The sequence below is a fragment of the Molossus molossus genome, unplaced genomic scaffold (genome assembly GCF_014108415.1).
Source record: "Molossus molossus isolate mMolMol1 unplaced genomic scaffold, mMolMol1.p scaffold_m16_p_12, whole genome shotgun sequence".
Lineage (NCBI taxonomy): Eukaryota > Metazoa > Chordata > Mammalia > Chiroptera > Molossidae > Molossus > Molossus molossus.
The window spans coordinates 73,482,952-73,500,190 of record NW_023425347.1 but is presented as its reverse complement, the minus strand read 5'-3'; the positions used below and the strand labels follow the sequence as shown (position 1 = coordinate 73,500,190).

The window sequence follows — 17,239 nt, the reverse complement described above, 5'->3', positions numbered from 1 at the left end:
CCAGGGATTTGCAGGAATGGACCAGTAGTTCCCTGGGGAGTGTGAAACTGCAGCTTCCTGGGGAAGCTGCCCAGATGACCGAGCTTACAATGTCCGCCTCCCTTTCGTTATCTTCCTCCTATTAATATTAACTCGCTAGTTATAATGGTAATAACCCCACATCCAGTAAAGACAAAAAGGAATTTTTGTCTCCACTTTATATAAGGAAACTCGGGCAGAGAGAGAAATGACGACCTAAAGCCACACCACCGGAAGTGGCCAGGCCACGTGTACTCCCGGCCCCGGTCTTCTGGCTCAGCGTGCCTCACACTGCGGCACACTCTGGGCTGGGAGATGGGAAGACACCTGAGCCAGACACTGGAGATGCCTTGAAGCCTTCTCTGTCTGGGGGGGAGGTGGACACATCAATACCCCACTTCAGAGACTGTTCACTGAGCACAGCTGGGCCACCTGGTGGACGTCAGGCCTTGACTAGGGGCTGAATCCAAGGGCTTCCTGGCCCCGGGAGCTGCAGCCTGCTGGGGTGATGAGGATGCTCACCAAGGTCAGAGCAGTGACAGTCCCAGGAGGTCCCAACCTGGGCAGGCAGAGGGTTTTCAACCCACATGAACTCATGGCTTTGGACCATTATTCACTCATCCACTCGTGTGTTCTTTCATTCAGTCACCACACAGTACTCAGGACCATCTGTGCACTCAGACCTGTGTCTGCCTGGGGACCCGTCCTTCCCTCTGGGAACACCAATCCTGAGCCCCAGCACGTGCGGCTGCAGCCCAGTGTCTGGACATCCCCAGGGCAGGCACGTGGTCTCAGCCCCTTCTAGCTGACCTAGTGGAGACGGACAGGCTATCGGGCGCCTCAGAGCTTCTCTCTGCTGCTCCCAGCACAGCCTCTCCAGCCATGGGTGTTCTAGGCCAGGTGCAAGGGCAGGAGCTTTGTGTGAGCACAGGGACCCCACTCCCCAGGTCTAATGATCAGCTCCAAAGCAGAAGGGCAGAACTGGAGGGGCCCGATCACAGGAACCAGCTCCGTTCCCCACTGTATTTCCTGATGAGGAAACTGAGGCAGCCGCTACCCCCCCAACTCAGCTCCTAGTTCTCCCATGGACTGCACACCTCTCCTGGGTGGTCCTCTGGCCTGGCATGTGGATGCTTTGATGGGAGGGCAGGAGGTCTCTGGGTAATGGGCTGGCCGGTGGGTGTGATGGGGTAGGGCAGGGCTCCCGGTCCAGAGGCCATTCCCTCCCAAAGTGCTTTTGATCTGCAGTGAGCCTGGCCCAATCCTCCTCCCTATTCTGCCCCAGGATTGCCCTGCATGGAGGACAAAGAGGGGTATGTACGTGTGTGCAGTGGGGTGTGGTGTGGGGAGAGTGAAGAGGCAGGATAATACCAAAGGGTCATTGCAGGGTTTATTCTCCAGCCCTCCTTGACAGTCGGGACACTTGAATGGTTCCTCGGGCACGAACTGAGCAGTGCAAGTGTGAAACTAGGTGGGGAGATGGGTCCGTGGGACTACACGCACACGCACACAGATTACGTGGGTACCGTGTGTTTGTGGAATTGTGAGCATCATGAGGGCAACGGTACATACAATCGTGTGGGCAGGGATGTTGGGGAAGGCTTTGGTAAACCTCCTCATCTCCATCAGCACCACCATCCCCCTTCCTTTGATGTGAACAGAACAATCTTTCGTCAAGAGCCATTTGGAGACCAGTCCGTTCAAGTGGGCTGCTAGATAAGGCATTCCGGAGCGCAGACAGACACTGCACAAGGACTTGCTTGCAGATCGAATTCAGCTTAGAGGCCTGGGGCAGTGCTCGTCCTCACTGTGGGCCTGGGGGTGCGGTCGGGCATGCCTGAGTGTGGGGGAGCCCTGCCCTGGTCTCTTCTGCAGGACACGGGGCTGTGCATTTCACAGCTCCCAACCCCAGCCGTGGTCTCCCCACTGGGGGACCCCTGGCCAGGCCCTTTCTTTGTCTTGCCATAGACTTCGGTCTGCGCAGCAGGGGCTCCACCGCATTCTCGGGCCTTGGGGGCCGTGGGAGGGAAAGCTGGGCGGAGCAGACGGCCCAGGCCCAGGCCCAGGCAGGGTGTGTGCTCTAGCGCCCCCGGCCCTCCCCCTCCCCTCTCCGAGTCTGCGGGCCCCAGGAACCGGCGGGCCGGGCGGCGCCCAGCGGGCGACACTGGCCCTTTGTTACCTGACCGGCGCCGAGCCGACGAGCGCTACGTGCAGCCGGGGCGGGCGGGGCCGGGGGCGCTGCGCACCCCCCTCTCCCTCCTGAGTCCCCCGCCCCCCTCCACCCGCCTGGCCCGGACCTGGGGCGGCTTCCTTGTGAAACCGGCTCCCGCGCTCCTCCCCGCCCCTCTGGGGCACCTGCCGCCCCGCCACCTGCGTGGACTGCGCGCCCACTCACGGAAGGCAGCCTGCACTCCAGGCCTCTGCCCTTTGCCACCCCATCGCCTCACAAACTGGCACCCTAAGGCCCGCTCAGAGCCTGTTTCTGGGAAGCCCCCTCTGACTCTCAGTTTTAGTCACTCTCCTCGGGGCACCCTCTGTGACTGATCACTCTGGTCGAGGCTTGTCACCCCTCAAGATCCAGGGCGGGGCCCAGCACCCTGGGCGGCCAGACTGGACCTCCTAACAGATGTCTTCAGTGGGAGAGTGAAGGCATGGATTTGGAGACGGGCAGGAAAGAAAACCGGGTTCCCTGAGCCCACGCGGGTCCTGAACTGTTGTCTGAGCTTGTCAGTCCCTGCCAGGGACTCTAGGGACGTCTTGGGTGCCCTGGGACCTCTCATTACAGGACCTGCTCAGCCAGAACCTCTGGCCTCTGGCTGTTGCTCTAGCTGTTCCTTCTGCCTGATACACTCTCTCTCCAGCCACAAGTGCAAACCAGACCCCTCCCTGGTCCATCTCTCCCGGAGAAGCCATACCTGATCCTTGGGGTTCTGTGATCTGTGCACCTGAATTTTGTGCTTTACACATAATGTTGCATTTTCCCCTCACTGTGATCCTGCCTGATAGTGAGGTGACAACCTGTGAGCTGTTGACCCTAAAACATGCTCTTTCTCCCAGATGACACTGTTGACTTTCTCTCCCAGGCCTCCCCAGGGGACAACTGTTCCCCTGAACTGCTCCCCATCACCCCGCGCCTCCCCGTTTCAGGCCAGAGCAGGGCGGGGCTGGGATTCCTGCACTGGGGCCTGTCAGTCTGGGGCCCCTGTGGTTTTGCGCAGGCTGGAGGAATTTCGAGAGGAGAATGTTCAGGGCGTGGTGAGGACCTGAGATGGGGGCCGGAGGAATGTGGGGCTTCAGGACGGAAACCCAGCAAAAGGTAGAGAGGGCGGAGAGAGCTGGCTTTCCCAGGCCCGGGGAAGCAAGCGCTAGTTTGAATGACAAAGATCCCCTGGGGAGCCGAGGATGGCCCGTGAGAATGGGAATGTGGGAGGGGGAGGGGCACAAGGGCGGGAAGGAAGCTGCCCTCGGGTTCCCATCTATAGCGGCCCTTTCAAGTCCTGCTAAACCCTTAACAATGAGAGGAACTGACCTATGGACACTGTGGGCAAAGGATGATAAACGTACTTCACTGAGGAAATATAAAAACTTGACGAAAATGTTAGAAATTCCAAAGTACAAAGAAAAGGACATGCCGGCTTTTCTTACCTATAGAATTGGTCAAGCTAAAAATAATGAGGACACCAGATGTCCCTGAGTAAGCCGCTGCCTTTTCCTCTGCAGAGGAGATACATTGTGCAGTGTTTCTGCAGGACAGTTTGACAGTATATATATAAAAGCTTTTAAAAGTGTTATATATATATTTTTAAAATAACATTTTTTATTGATTTTTTAGAGAGAGGAAGGGAAAAAGAGAGAGAGAAAAAACAACAACATTGATATGAGAGAGAAACACTGATCGGCTGCCTCCCAAACATGCCCCTCCTGGGGATGGAACCAACAACCTGGGTATGTGCCCTGACCGGGAATTGAACCCACCACCTTTTGGTGTACAGGATGGTGTTCCAACCAACTGAGTCACACCGGCCAGGGCTAAAGAGTTACACTTTGATTTAGCAATTCAACTTTCAGGCTATTCACTAAAATCAAAGATTATTTATCCCAGCCTTATTTATAACAGGGAAAAATTGGAAAGTCCCTAAAAGTTTAATGACAGGGGATTGGTTAAATAGATTATACCACATTCATAGATAGATGGAAAGCTGTGCAGAAATTAAATATTAAGCACTCGGTGAATATTACAGACACGAGGAAACATTCAAGATATGCTGGTGAGTGAAAAGGGGAAGTGAAAATAGCATGACTCCAGATTTATACAATGTCTATATAAATAGACACACTATCTACTATTCACAGTGCTGGTCTGGGTACTCAGCCCTGTGCCAAGAACTTGACTGAGTTTCTCATTCAAGCATCACAGCAGCTTTGCAAGGGAGATTCTAGCGATTGCATTTGCCCCCACCCCCACCCCAGCAAGGAAATACACCAAAAGGTTACGTGTGAAATGAGAAGGTATGAGTTGTTTTCCCCCAGAAATTTCACTTTCAAAGAGGGTGTGTGCTTTTCGCTTTTTTCTTTATACTTTCTGATCCTCTCCAAATTTTCTTCAATAAAAAATATAATAATAAAAACATTAGAAAAATTTAAAATTGATTTGAGAGAGAGAGAGAGAGAGAGAGAGAGAGAGAAACATCTACTTGTTGTTCCACTTATTTATGCGTTCATTTGTTGCTTCTTGCATGTGCCCTGACCAGAGATCGAACCCGCAATCTTGGTGTATCGGGATGATGCTCTAACCAACTGAGCTACCTGGCCAGGGATAAAAAATTGTTTTTCTTTTAGTCCTCACTCAAGGATATGCTTATTAATTTTAGAGAGAGGGGAAGGGATGGAGGGAGGGAGAGAGGGAGAGAGAAACATCCATGCGAGAACATGGATTTGCTGCCTTCTGTATGTGCCTGGACTGGGGATGGAACCCCTAACCCAGGTATGTGCCCTGACCTGGAATCAAACCTGCAACCTTCTGGTATACAGGGTGATGCTCCAACCAACTGAGCCACACCAGCCAGGGCCAGAGTTAAACATTTAAAATCACAAAAATCATTTGTTCAAACATATCTTCAGCATCTCTTCTTTTTGGTATGAATGGCAGTGTTTTCTTTGTATTCACTTACTGGTGCTGCTGTAACAAAGTGCCCCAAACTGGGTGGCTTAAAAAACCCCAAAGTTTATGATGTCTCACAGTTCTGGAGGCTAGAAGTCTGAAATCAAGCTATCGGCAGGGTCGGTTCCTTCCGAGAGTGTGAGGCACGGTCTGTTCCAGGCCTTTGTGTCACCTCTGTCACCTCTGGTGTTCCTTGTCTCGTTTCTCCCTGTGTCTTCACATCATCTTCAACCCATTTCGCTGCGCCCTTGGAGATGGGTGTGGCAGGGACGGGCGGGTGGGGACGCCCTCCACGGGGGTGAGAGCCTACGTTCTTGGACGTGGTGGGTCTCCTTGGATTTGCTTCACTGTGTGACAGGAAAGGTTGTTAGACTCTCTGGGCTTCACTTTCCTCCTTCACAGCGCGGGGCTGGTGTTACTGACCTCCCAGGGCTGTGAATGAGGTGTTAGGTGAAGAGTGGGTTCCATGGCAACCTTTCTATTCTTTCACAGGAAGTGTTCTCCCTCCTCAAGGCCGGGGCTGTGGGGGACATGCTGGGAGAACACTGGCCCTGGGACAGTCATTTGGGGCTTGGGTCAAGTTCTAGTCCTGCCCGTCACTATCTGCGTGGTCCATGCGAGCCTCAGTTTCCTGGTTTGTGAGATGGGAAAAATATGTATTCCCGCTGAGCTGTTGTGCTTACTCTCCCTGGGACTTGGGAGCCTCGGAGCAAGAGAGGAGTGAAGGGGGAGAGGTAAGGTCGGAACAGCCAGGGCAGCGGGGATGTTGTGGAAGACTCAGAGCCACTGGAAATATCAGCTTATTGGGTCCGATGTAGATGTCTTCTCCTTTAGGAAGTTTTCCTTGAATTTCTCAGCCTGGATTAGACCCCCACCTCCACTCCATCCTGGGCTCCCACAGTCCCCTCTGCTACCCTCTGTCGTGGCATTTTAACTGCCTCTCTAGGACTAGAGAAAGCCCGGTGAAGGGGAGACCAGCCCCTCTGCATGCCCGTTAAAGTAGCAAATGTGAATGAAAGTGTAAAACAGCACTGGCAGTGTTGCAGGGACCCACGTGTGTACATAGTGATGTGAATTGATGCGATCTTTCTAGAGAACTATGTGACAATGCCTATTAAAAGCCATGCACTTAAGTATAAGCTTTAACCAAGTAAACCCAGTTTGGAAAATATATTTCAAGTACATAATGGAAAGGGGGAAATAATAAACTCGTATAAAGATGTTTTGAGCCAATTGTGGTGTCATGGAAAGCAGTGGAAATAACAAAGCAATGAGTAAGTAAACTACACACTATGGTAGACTGGTATACACTGTGACAGTTCAGCACAGTCCAGCAAAGATTAACTGGGCACAGAGCATGTGTCAGCTCCTAAATTCCAACCCGGGAACTGGGGGATCTCTGCCCTGTCTGGTGGGTAGACAGGCAGGTGATCAGTCACTGTAAAGTATGAGAAATATGACAAGAGAAGGGAGAACAGTGTATGTGGAGGGATTAACTCCACGGGAAGAAAGGTCGGGAGGGCTTCTTGCAGGAGTAGATACCTGAGCTGGCTCGAAGCAGACAGGGGTGGGAAGGAGGAAGACTTTCCAAGTGGTAGGGACCACCTGGACACGCTGTAGGCATGGCTGGAGGGTGGGATATGCTCAGGGTTAATGAGGCTGGAGAATCTGGTAGGAGACTGATCATGAAGGACTATTACTAAAGCTAGTTTGTGCTTTACCCCGCAGAGGTGGGAAAGCCAGAAGCAATCTTTGAACTGGTGAGCAATCACATCATCTTTGTGATTTAGGAAGATCTTGGAGTAGTAGTTTGAAGGATAGATTGGAGAAGCCAAGGGGCGGGGAAACCTGGTGGGAGTCTATTTCTGGGTTCAGCTAAGGCAGGGTGACAAGGCCTTGGGAGGGAGAGAGGGAGCAGGCTCAGGAGGTATTTAAGAGGCAGGAGGCATTACTTGGTGATTGACAGATGTTTGGGACAGGCAGAGGCAGATTTGTGGCTGGTGGTGCCCATCACCAGTAGGGAATACAGGAGGAAGAGCCAGTTCTGAATGAAATAAGGTGAATCTATTGGTTTTGGATCTGTTGAAGAGTTGGAGAAAGAAAAGGCATTCTGGAAAGGGTCTTGAGAAAGATCCAAGAGGTTGAAAACCAGGGCAGATCCGTCTCTTGGAAGCCCAGGCAGGACAGTGCAAAAAGGGGAATGTAAGCAACAGTATAAAGGAGCGGCCTTTGCTGGGTGGGGCTTCAGTGACAGGGTCCCCAGGCCTTTCCTGGACATTCCACTGTCTCAGCTGGGGGCTCAGTGCATCCTTTGGCAACACCAACTATCTGTTTGTTCTTTGGTAACCCCAAAGCTTTCTGGGTCTCAGTTTCTTCCTCACCCAAGGGGCATCATAATTCTGCCTGCCCCCCCCCCCCCAGTGGTATTGGGAGCTTCAGATGAGAAACCTGAGAAAGAATGTTTCTTAAGCAGCCCAAGAGATATTTTCTGGCTCAGCCCTTTTAAGTCTCAGGCTTTCCCAGAGGTTGGTTGGTTATGTTTTCTCTTGCCTTTTGTGGCTCCTTGTCTCACTTTTTCTTCTCTGTTCTGACTTGTTTTGTGGCTGCTGTCAGTCGGTGGCTGGCCCATGCAGCTGGTATTTACTGAGTCACCCATTCAGCCCTGATTTGTTGAGGGTGACTCTGCTCTGGGGCTCGCTCCTTACTCCACTGCATCTCTTCTCTCCTTCTCGTATTTTCAAGCGCTTGCTCCTTTTCAACCATCTTTTTTTTTTTTTTTCCTTCCAAGAAGCTCAAGGAAGTGTCTACCATATTTTAAACAGGAACAAAAATCCCCTCTACCCCTCTAGCTCCCTTTCCGTCTGCACTCCTTTTTAACCAACTCTCTGACATAATTATCTGCATTTCTCCTCTCCCTTTTTTCTCTTAATTCTTTGCAATCTGGCTTTGACTCCCATCTCTCCAATGAAACTCTTTGTAATGACCATTGTAGTGGGCTGAATGCTGACCCCCAAAATGCTCTGTCTAAGTCCTAACCCTTGGAACCTGTGAATGTGAACTTATTTACAAAAAGGGTCTCTGCAGATGTAATTAAGTTAAAGATATCAAGATGAGGTCATCCTGGATTTAGAGTGGGCCGTGGATACAATGACAAGTGTCTTTCTAAGAGAAAGTCAGAGGGAGATTTGAGACAGATGGAAGAGGAGACAATGTGAATGCACAGGCAGAGATTGGAATTGTGCAGCTACAAACCAAGAAGCACCAAGGATCAGCAGCCACGAGAAGCTGGGAGAGAGGCATGAATCAATTCCTCCTCAGAGGCTCAAAAGGAGACAATCCATCAGACACCTGATTTTCAGACTTCTGGCCTCCAGAACTGTGAAACAATACATTTTTGTGGTTTTAAACCACCCAGTTTGTGGTGGTTTGTTACAGCAGCCCAAGAAACCAATCTCAGTAATAACGACAGCAGCCAACATTTATGGAATGCCTCTCCCGTGCCTGACATAGTTCTAAGTGCATTATTTATTTTATTCTTCCACTGACCCAGTGAAGTAGCCATGCAGATACAAAGCAATGTCAACATAATCAAGTGATTGAGGGTTTTGCCATATCTTTGGTATAGGAATCAAACCCTTCACCAGAGTGATATGTTTTATTACTTTTCTCTTTTTCAGATGAGGAGTCTGCAGACCAAAAGCTTATGTAATCTGCCCAAGGTTATACACCGAGTAGGTAGTGGAGCCTTTGGATTGATTCCTGTGGGTGCCCTTAACCACTCTGCACTTCTTCCAGGTCACGGGTGGGGAGGACTGAGGGAGCGGATGGGTGAGCTGACCCAGAGCTGGGTTTTGTACAATTGGAGGAATGGAAGGGGCCAAGAGACAGGTGAGCTTGGAGGGAAGACCGATGGAGTTGGTAGGATAGGTCTGGCCCGAAGGGGCTGAGAGACAGGGAGAAGATGGGGACCTTGATAACATCACAGAGCTGATGTCCCTGGAGGAAGAGTATGAGAGGGAAGTATCTGTGGTGAAAGGGAGCACAGGCTGCCACCCCAAAGTATGCCTCTTTGGATATCGGTTATTTCAAGCAGGTTACTTTTAAGAAATAGAGGACTCAGGTAAAACCTTTGGCCATCCTCCTCACAGCCTAGACATTTTTAGGAAGGACCTGCTCCAGGAAGGAAGCCATCATCTTAGATCACTACAGTTCAGTGTGAACTGTGTGTGACAGACAGAGGAACCCAGCATGGCCTCCTTGATCAAAGTCCTCCCGTGTCCCATGGCTAAAGATGGCCCAGCAAACATTTGTTTAACCAACATTTGTTTTTCCATCTCCATGTGAATTGCCTTCCTTCCCTTTGACGTCCCAAACCACAACCCCAGTTTTTCCTTAGCACAACATGGCAGATAAACCCTGATTACCTGATATGTCCTTGGGCCCCATATTCTTATGGGACCCAATATGGATATAAGTCATTAAATTTGATAATTTTCTCCTGTTAATCTGCCTCATGTCAATTTCATTACTAGACTAACCAGAAGAACTAAGGGAGGAAATTTCCCCTCCCCCACAGCTGGCAAGCCAGCCAGGAGACTTCACTGGCCGGACAGAGTTCACACTGGGACTGCTGCGAATGATGAGATCTTGGGGCAGCTCATACGCACTGGCAGAAGGTAAGAGTTCTTACCAGCTTAGCCTTTCCCTCTTTCCCAGGTCTCCGTCTGCGGGATCTGGTGGAAGTCAAAGTGCTGAGATCAGACCAGCCAGACGATGAAGAAGGAAAAAGAGGGAGATTTTCCCCCCTTCCACAGCGGCGTCATGCTGGAGACTTTGGAGTTTAGAATTCCTGAGCTGGAGCAGGTCTGGGTGATAAGGTCTAGTTGTGATCAAACCAGAGGAGTGGTCAGCAGATTCCACTGGGTTGAGAAGCCTGAACAAAGATCCTGCCAGGGGAATTTAGTTGACTGCTTGGGGAGTTCAAACGGTTAAGCAATCATCCTTTATGCTTAGCATGAAATAAGTAGGAAGCCGTGGAGGTTTTCTGAACTTAGGACAGTGTTTCTGAAAGCCTCTTACAGCCCCAGAATGTGCTATGGGGGAGAGGTGGTGACAGGGACAGAAGGGAAGCAGAGTGGAGGTTGTGCAGGGCCAAGGGGATGGGAAGATGACCGGGAGCACGCAGCCTGGTGAAAGAGGGTTGCCGAGTTTGAATGGACAGAGTTTGGCAACTGATTGGATCAAAGAGGGTAAGGGGAAAGGGAGAAGGATATCAAGAGGATGGTGCATCTCAGGCAGGAATTAGTAACATCTCCAGGCCACATCTTGTTCAGAAGGGAGCAGCAGTGGAGTAACACCATACGCTGAGCAGACCACCAAATCTTTTCTGAGCATTAATCGCCTGGTTTTCCCCTACATTTGGGGTCCTTGAAAAGAAAGTATAAAGTCCATTGAAAAGCACCTACTGTATACTATGTGCTTTATCTACATGATCACTCTTACAATTGTCCTGTCAGGTAGGTGCTATCATTGACCCATCTTAAAAACGGGGAAACAAGGACTCCGAGACGCTGAACCATAGGCACCGTGTTACAGTTAATAAGTGGAGATTAGATCTTTCTGATCAAGCCCTTTCCCTACATGGTGTCTACCTACACGTGTCCCGTGGCCTCAGGAAATCAGTAAAATGCCAGCAACAGTCCTGGGTAAATGCTTAGCACTTTAAGCCTCTAAACCATGTCTGCCTATGACTGTGCCAAGTCCTTGAGAACCCTGAGAGTCTGAGACAGGCCACACCCCCACGTGACCAGGGAGGAGACCGAATGCCAGAGACAAGAAGCGACTTGTGCGAAGTTTCCCGGCTGGTCTCCGCCTTTTCACCTTAGATTGCATTCTCTGACCTTACCCCTCCTAGACGCTTACCCGCTTATCCGTGTCTGTGCGGAGCCCAGGGAGGAGGCGGGGAGCTGATGGAGCGTGACCAAGAACAGTGATGGGGAGAAGGGAGGGAGGGGACGGTGGAAGCTGACCGGGATCCAGGCACTCCAACATTATTACCCGGAGCCTTTCTCTCCAAACCTTCTATACTGGCTTTACTTTTAAAAAGACTCTCCTTGTCCTTAGCAACCCCAGCAGAAAAGGAGCATCTCTTCCTCATACATCCAGTAGGGGACCCAAGACAGACGTGCAGTGGCTGCATTTGTGTATGTGCCCATCTCTGGACCAGTCAGTGCTCAGGACGATTGAAACTGCTGACTGGCCACTCTTAGGTTATGGAACCAGCCCTGAAGCTGAGGGAAGGGGCCAGCCCACCCAAACACAAAAGGGAGTCAGATGCTGTCTTTTTCCAAACACTGGGAAAAAAGAAACAACACATATCTTTCATACTAAGTGCTCCTATTTCCCAGATAAAGAAACTGAGGCTCAGCCTACAGAAGCGCCTTGCCCAAGGTTATGCAGCTAGTATCTGGTATGGCAGAACTGGAACCCAGGTGTGTGTCTCCAGAGCTTGTGCTCCTCCAGAGCAGCAGACAAGGTCGTTTTCATTCTTGGGTCTCCCCATGCACCCTCCCCCCAAATCTTAGCTTATAGTGAGTCCTCTCTTTCAGAGCTCCTCCAAGTGTGGTCCATGGAGTGCAGGTCTGCAAACTGTTACCAGTCCACAGTGAGGCCAGCCCCAACATTCTGAGTGAGCATTTAGATACACTTCGCAGCGATTTGACATTGCTTTGGCACTCAAGTGCAGTAACACAAAAAGGCGGATCAGATGTGTCATAAATAATTCAAGAAACGTTGCTCAATGTGGTTCTCTCTTCACTAAAGGCATGAGCAAGGGAAACCATGACGGCACTAGTGGGTCCTCTGTAGAGAGGCGCTGATGGTGGCTCTGTCCCTGAGCCAGGCAGAGGAAGCCTCCCCGGGAACCACCCTTCGCAGAGACCTCTGCAGCACGTCCTCCGTCCTCCACGCCTCTCCCACCTACCAGCAGGCGGGCAGGCTCAGGCCCAAGCAGCTCCGGCGCCGCAGGGCTCTCGGTTCTAGTCCAGCTGGAAACTGGCTGGTTCTGCCCAGAGCCTGCAGGCACCTGGCCCTGTGAGCCCGGCCCCGCCCCCTTGCACTCCACACTGTGCCCTGGAGGGAGGGTGATGGCTGACACCAGCTGTCCTTGAAAAGTCACCCTACGAACAGTTGCTTTTTAAGCTGAGGTAAAAATCAGCTCCAGGGTCAGGCTGTCTCCTTCCATCTAGACACCAGGGATTGGCGTGACTACCTTTGCTTCCCCCTTGGTTGGAAAGTCTCTGGTCCTGGGTCAACAGAGCAGTTTCAGGTACGAGTATTTCTCAAAGCCAGCACGACACAGGTGGCAAGGGTGCGCCAGGGGAAAAAACCCAGAAGCATTTCAGTCTTTGGATGTGGGCTCCAGGTCCCCCATCCTGGCTGTGCCCTCACTCGCCTGCTCCATTATGTCTGCTGCCACGGAAAGAGCCTGCTGCCCTGGGCGAGGAACCCAGGCCTGCGACTCTGCTGAGTAACTTCGGGCTCTGTGCATAGTCTTTCTGCACCTCAATGACTGTATTTGGAAAAGGCCAACAGCCCCCTCACAGGCTGATTCTGAGAATGAGCTGAGGTGACCCCGCAGAGCACCAGGTACGCACAGGCCCTCGGAGCACAGAGCGAATCGGAGATGTCTTCTCCCGCGGCCCGGCCGCTGGGGAAACGAACAGGAGCAGAGTCCCGCAGACCTGGTTCTTGCTCAGGCTCCGTTATCTACAGCTCTGTGACCATGGGTACGTTTCTTAGCTTCTCTGAGCCTTGATGACCTCCTCTAAAGGAGCAAAATATCCACCTGCCAAGGTTGTTGTGAGGATTAAATGCAAGCCAATATACAGGAGAGCATGACATACAGTAGATGCTCATTAATTTACCACTTATTTCTTACTAATGCCGAGGACTAGGTCCCCTAGGCCACTGAGGGTACCATGGTGAGCAAAAACTGCTCCAGCCCCTTGCCCAGGAATTTAGAAAGGGAAAGGATATTGTAAGGGAAACAGCACACAGACAATCAAGTTACAACTGTGGCACATACTCCAAAGCGAGGTGCAGAGTGCTGAGTGAAGATAGGGCAAGGCAATAAACCAAGGAAAGTCAAGGCTGGCTCACCTGAAGAAGTGATCATCAAGCCAAGGTCTGAAACATGGTTGGGAAGAACATTCTGGACAGGGAGCAACCTCTGATGGGGGGCTCCCAGTAAGTTAAAAAGAGGCCAGTGTGGTGAGAACCCAGGGACCAAGGCAGAGTGGGGTAGGTGGGGCTGGAGAGGAGAGGCTGGACCGCACAGGCCTTGAAGGCGGTGTTGTGGGTTTTAGTCTTTGTCTATATTTTAAGTGGGGGAGGGGATGATATAATCATACTTGCTTTCCAAAAAGATCCCTCTGGCCCTGGCTGGTTTGGCTCAGTGGTTAGAGCATCAGCCTGTGGTCCAGAGAGACCCAGGTTCGGTTCCCGCTAAGGGCACATACCTCAGTTGCAGTTTGTCCCCGGCCCTGGTTGGGTTGTGCGGGTGGCAACCACTCGATGTGTCCCTTTCACGTCAATGTTTCTCTCTCTTTCTCTCCCTCCCACTCGATCTGAACAAAAAATGGAAAAATGTCCTCGGGTGAGGATAAAAAACAACAACAACAAAAAACCAAAAAACGATTCCTCTGGTTGCAGCTTGGAAGGGAAGTGTGTGACCAGCAGGGAGTCCGGGACCGGGGCTGTGGCGCAGGGGAGTGGTGAAGGCGTTGTGAGCTAAGGTGGTGATGGTAAAGTGGGGGAGGGAACAGAGATAATAGGGAGGTGGAATGGATGGTACTTGCTGCAGTATCTCCACAGTGTGTCAAGAGCACTTCATAGGCTCCTGGTTTGCACTGGCACTTGGATGGCGGTGGAGCTGGAAAGGAGCAGGTTTGGGGCTAGAGGCCCCTGCGTCTGGGTTGGGGTGGGTACTGTTGAGGTAAGGGGCAGCTGCCCACTCTCCATCAGACTCAGTGAGCTGCAGCTCTCCAGTACCTTTATCAGGCGAGTTTTCAGGGAGTGATGGAGCATGAAGCTGATAAAGGGGCACAAAGAGACTTGGGCGGCCGATGGAGGTGTCCATTGTTGTCATCGTGTGGTGGTTTCACGGGTGTATACATACAGAGAGGCTCACCACACTGTACACTTCCGACATGTGCGGTCTGTTGTGTCAGTTACACCTCACTGGAGCTGTCAGGAAAGGCGAGTGGGGGTGAGGACACGGGACGGGGTGCACAGCCCCCTTGAGGACGGCCGTGCAGGTAAGAAAGGCAGAGTGGTTGCTGGGGGGGTTGTGAGGTTGAGGGACTTGGCTTTCGTTTTTGTCTAACAAGGTGGTTTGTATTTAAAGGCTAACAGGAAGGGTCTGATGGAGAGGTAGAGAGAAAATCCAAAGCAAAGAAGGGATAATAAGAAATACTCAGTTCTGGAGAAAGGGAGAGAGAGGGTGCCAAAATGCAGGTGGAGAATTGGCCTTGGATGACACTGTCAGTTCCCACGTTGAAACAGAGGGAAAGAAAAGGGATGGGTGGAGGTATGTGCCTGCCTGAGTGTGGGAGAATACGAGGATGGCATCTCCTTGCTCTGTCACTACAGGGGAAGCAGGTTGGAGGAGTGTGGTGAAGGTGTGAAGTGGTCATTGGTTGATGTGGGCAGTGCCCAAGGCCCACTGGAAGTGAGGGGTCCCAGAGTTCCCGGGAAGCTCCCTCCCTGTGACGTGCCAGCCTCAGCACTGTCTGACTGCTGGGCACAGGCATGGAGAGAGCAGGTAGAGAGGTGTTTGCTCCACCAACGAGGCCAAGAGAAGTGGCATTGGCAAGACCGTTATTGAAACACTGGACCTTGACTCGGAGCTGTGATCAAGAACATGACGCACACCTGTTAGAATGGCTGCCATCAGAAACACACAGGTAACAAGTGTTGATGAGGGTGTGGAGGAAAGGGAACCCTTGGGTGCTGTTGGTGAGAATGTAAATTAGTGCAGCCCCTGTGGAAAACAGTATGGAGACTCTTCACAAAATTAAAAATAGAATCACTCTGTGATCCAGTAATTCCACTTCTGGGTGTTTATCCAAAGGAAATGAAAACAGGATCCTGAAGAGGCGTCTGCAGCCCCCTGTTGACTGCGGCAGTATTCACAATAGCCAAGACATGGAAACAACGTAAGTGTCCGTCACTGGATGAATGCACAAAGAAGATGCGGTATATACACAGTGTAATATTACTCAGTCACGAAGAAGGAGGAAATCCTGCCATTTGTGACAGCATGGTAGACCTTGAAGGCATTATGCTAAGTGAAAGAAGTCAGAGGAAGACAAACCCACTTCTACGTGTGGAATCTAAAAACAACAAAAGTCAAACTCATAGAAACAGAGAGTGGAAAAGTAGTTGCCAGGTTTGGGGAGGGGGTAGAACATGAGGTGGCAGAGGGATGATGGGTTGGAAGAGAACGGAGGTCAGTGGCCGAAGAAGCCAGTGTGATGCCCAGGGCTTGTGTGGAAGACTGGAGGGTGTGGTCAGGCGCGGATGTTCGAGCTAAGCCATATGGCTGTCAACCAGGTTTAAGGTGAAGCTGTGGGAGGTGGTGAATGACCGCGTGCGTGAATGAGTGAATATATTTATGTGGTAACCTGACACATTTTCTTTCTGTAATTAACCCAACAGCCTGTCTTTTTGTTTTGTTTTTTAATCCTTTGATTCACAACAACCTTTCCCTAAACCCCTAGACTTTTTCTTTCATGTTTCGGCTCAAAAGTTTTCTTCCACCCAGAAGCTTTCCCTGACTCCCCCTCCAGGAAGGTCCTTGCAAGGATTAAACGCCCTCTGGGGTTCAAACCCCCTTACCATGAACACGCATCACGGCTCTTCTTGCCACGTTGTCCAGAGTCTAGCCAGGGGATTGGAGGGGAGGCAGGGCGGCACAGGACTGAAGGCGAGTGCAGGACCCACAGGCCTCCGCCCCTCCAGAGCTGTGTGGCCTCAGGCAGGCGGGGCAGCCTCTCTGAAGCTGCTCTCCTCATCGGTAGACGATGTCCACCCTCTGCCTCCATCTCAGGTGAAGAGTGAATGAGGCTACTGATCCTGGGGGCAACGCCACTAGCAGGGTGCCCAGCACATGGTGAAGAAGACAGAGGGGACAGTGGGAGGGTGACAGCTTCTCAGTCAAGCAGGAGCTGGGTTCATATCCCAGCTCACCGCCTGGCTAGCTGGGTCATCTTGGACAAGCAAGGTCTCTGCACCCCAGCGCCCTCATTTGCAAAAATGGAGGTACAAGGTGGTTGGGAGAACTCATCGAATGGGTGACAAGAAAGTCCCTAGCATGGTGGCAGATCCTCAACAGGTGTTTGTTTTGGTCCTTGAGCTCCTGTGTCCCCCCACCCCAACCTGTCATTCAGAAGGAGGGAAGGTCAACTCCCTTGAGTAGACACACAGCTAGTGGAACCTTTAAGGGCTGTGCTTGTCTGTCACTCAGAAGTTAAGGGGCTTACTCAAAGTGTCAGCACAGTTTCTACTCTGCCACATGGTCTGCACAATCCGTCTTGTGGAATTTTCCAGGAATGTGGGGCTGGAAGTGACCTCTCTGGTGATTAGGCGCTTGACAAAGATGACCAGGACAGCAACATCCTGACTGTCAAAGATAACACTGGGTGCCCAGAAGGCCAAGTAGGTGAAATGCAAGTCCCAGGCTGGAGATCAAAAGTCTTTCCCTGCAACACCCCTTCCCTGACTGCCCCTTTCTTCTCCCTGTAGGACAGGGAGGAGCTGTTGCCGGTTGCCTAGGGAAGCAGCTCCCACAAAGACAGCGCCCCACCTTACCCTGCGTCCTTTCCTCCGCCAAATAGTGAAAGGAGTAACAAAAATCGTGGTGATGATACTGATTAAATGTTTATTATTGTGTGCTACGGACTTTCTAAACAATACCCGTTCTCCCCCTAGTTTATCTTCACAATGGCTGTGGTTCTTGTTTGACCAGGAGGAAACTGAGGCTCAGAACCGGCACGGTGA

The 17,239-nt window shown here is 51.4% G+C and overlaps 1 long non-coding RNA gene across 1 annotated transcript; it reads left to right on the top strand.

Annotated features, from left to right (window-relative positions):
* Window positions 1–8,991: 8,991 nt before the first annotated feature.
* On the top strand, window positions 8,992–16,827 carry LOC118626042. Its single transcript, XR_004958853.1, has 3 exons — window positions 8,992–9,067; window positions 9,712–9,855; window positions 16,790–16,827. It is a non-coding gene; the product is annotated as an uncharacterized LOC118626042 (long non-coding RNA).
* The last annotated feature ends 412 nt before the right edge of the window (window positions 16,828–17,239 follow it).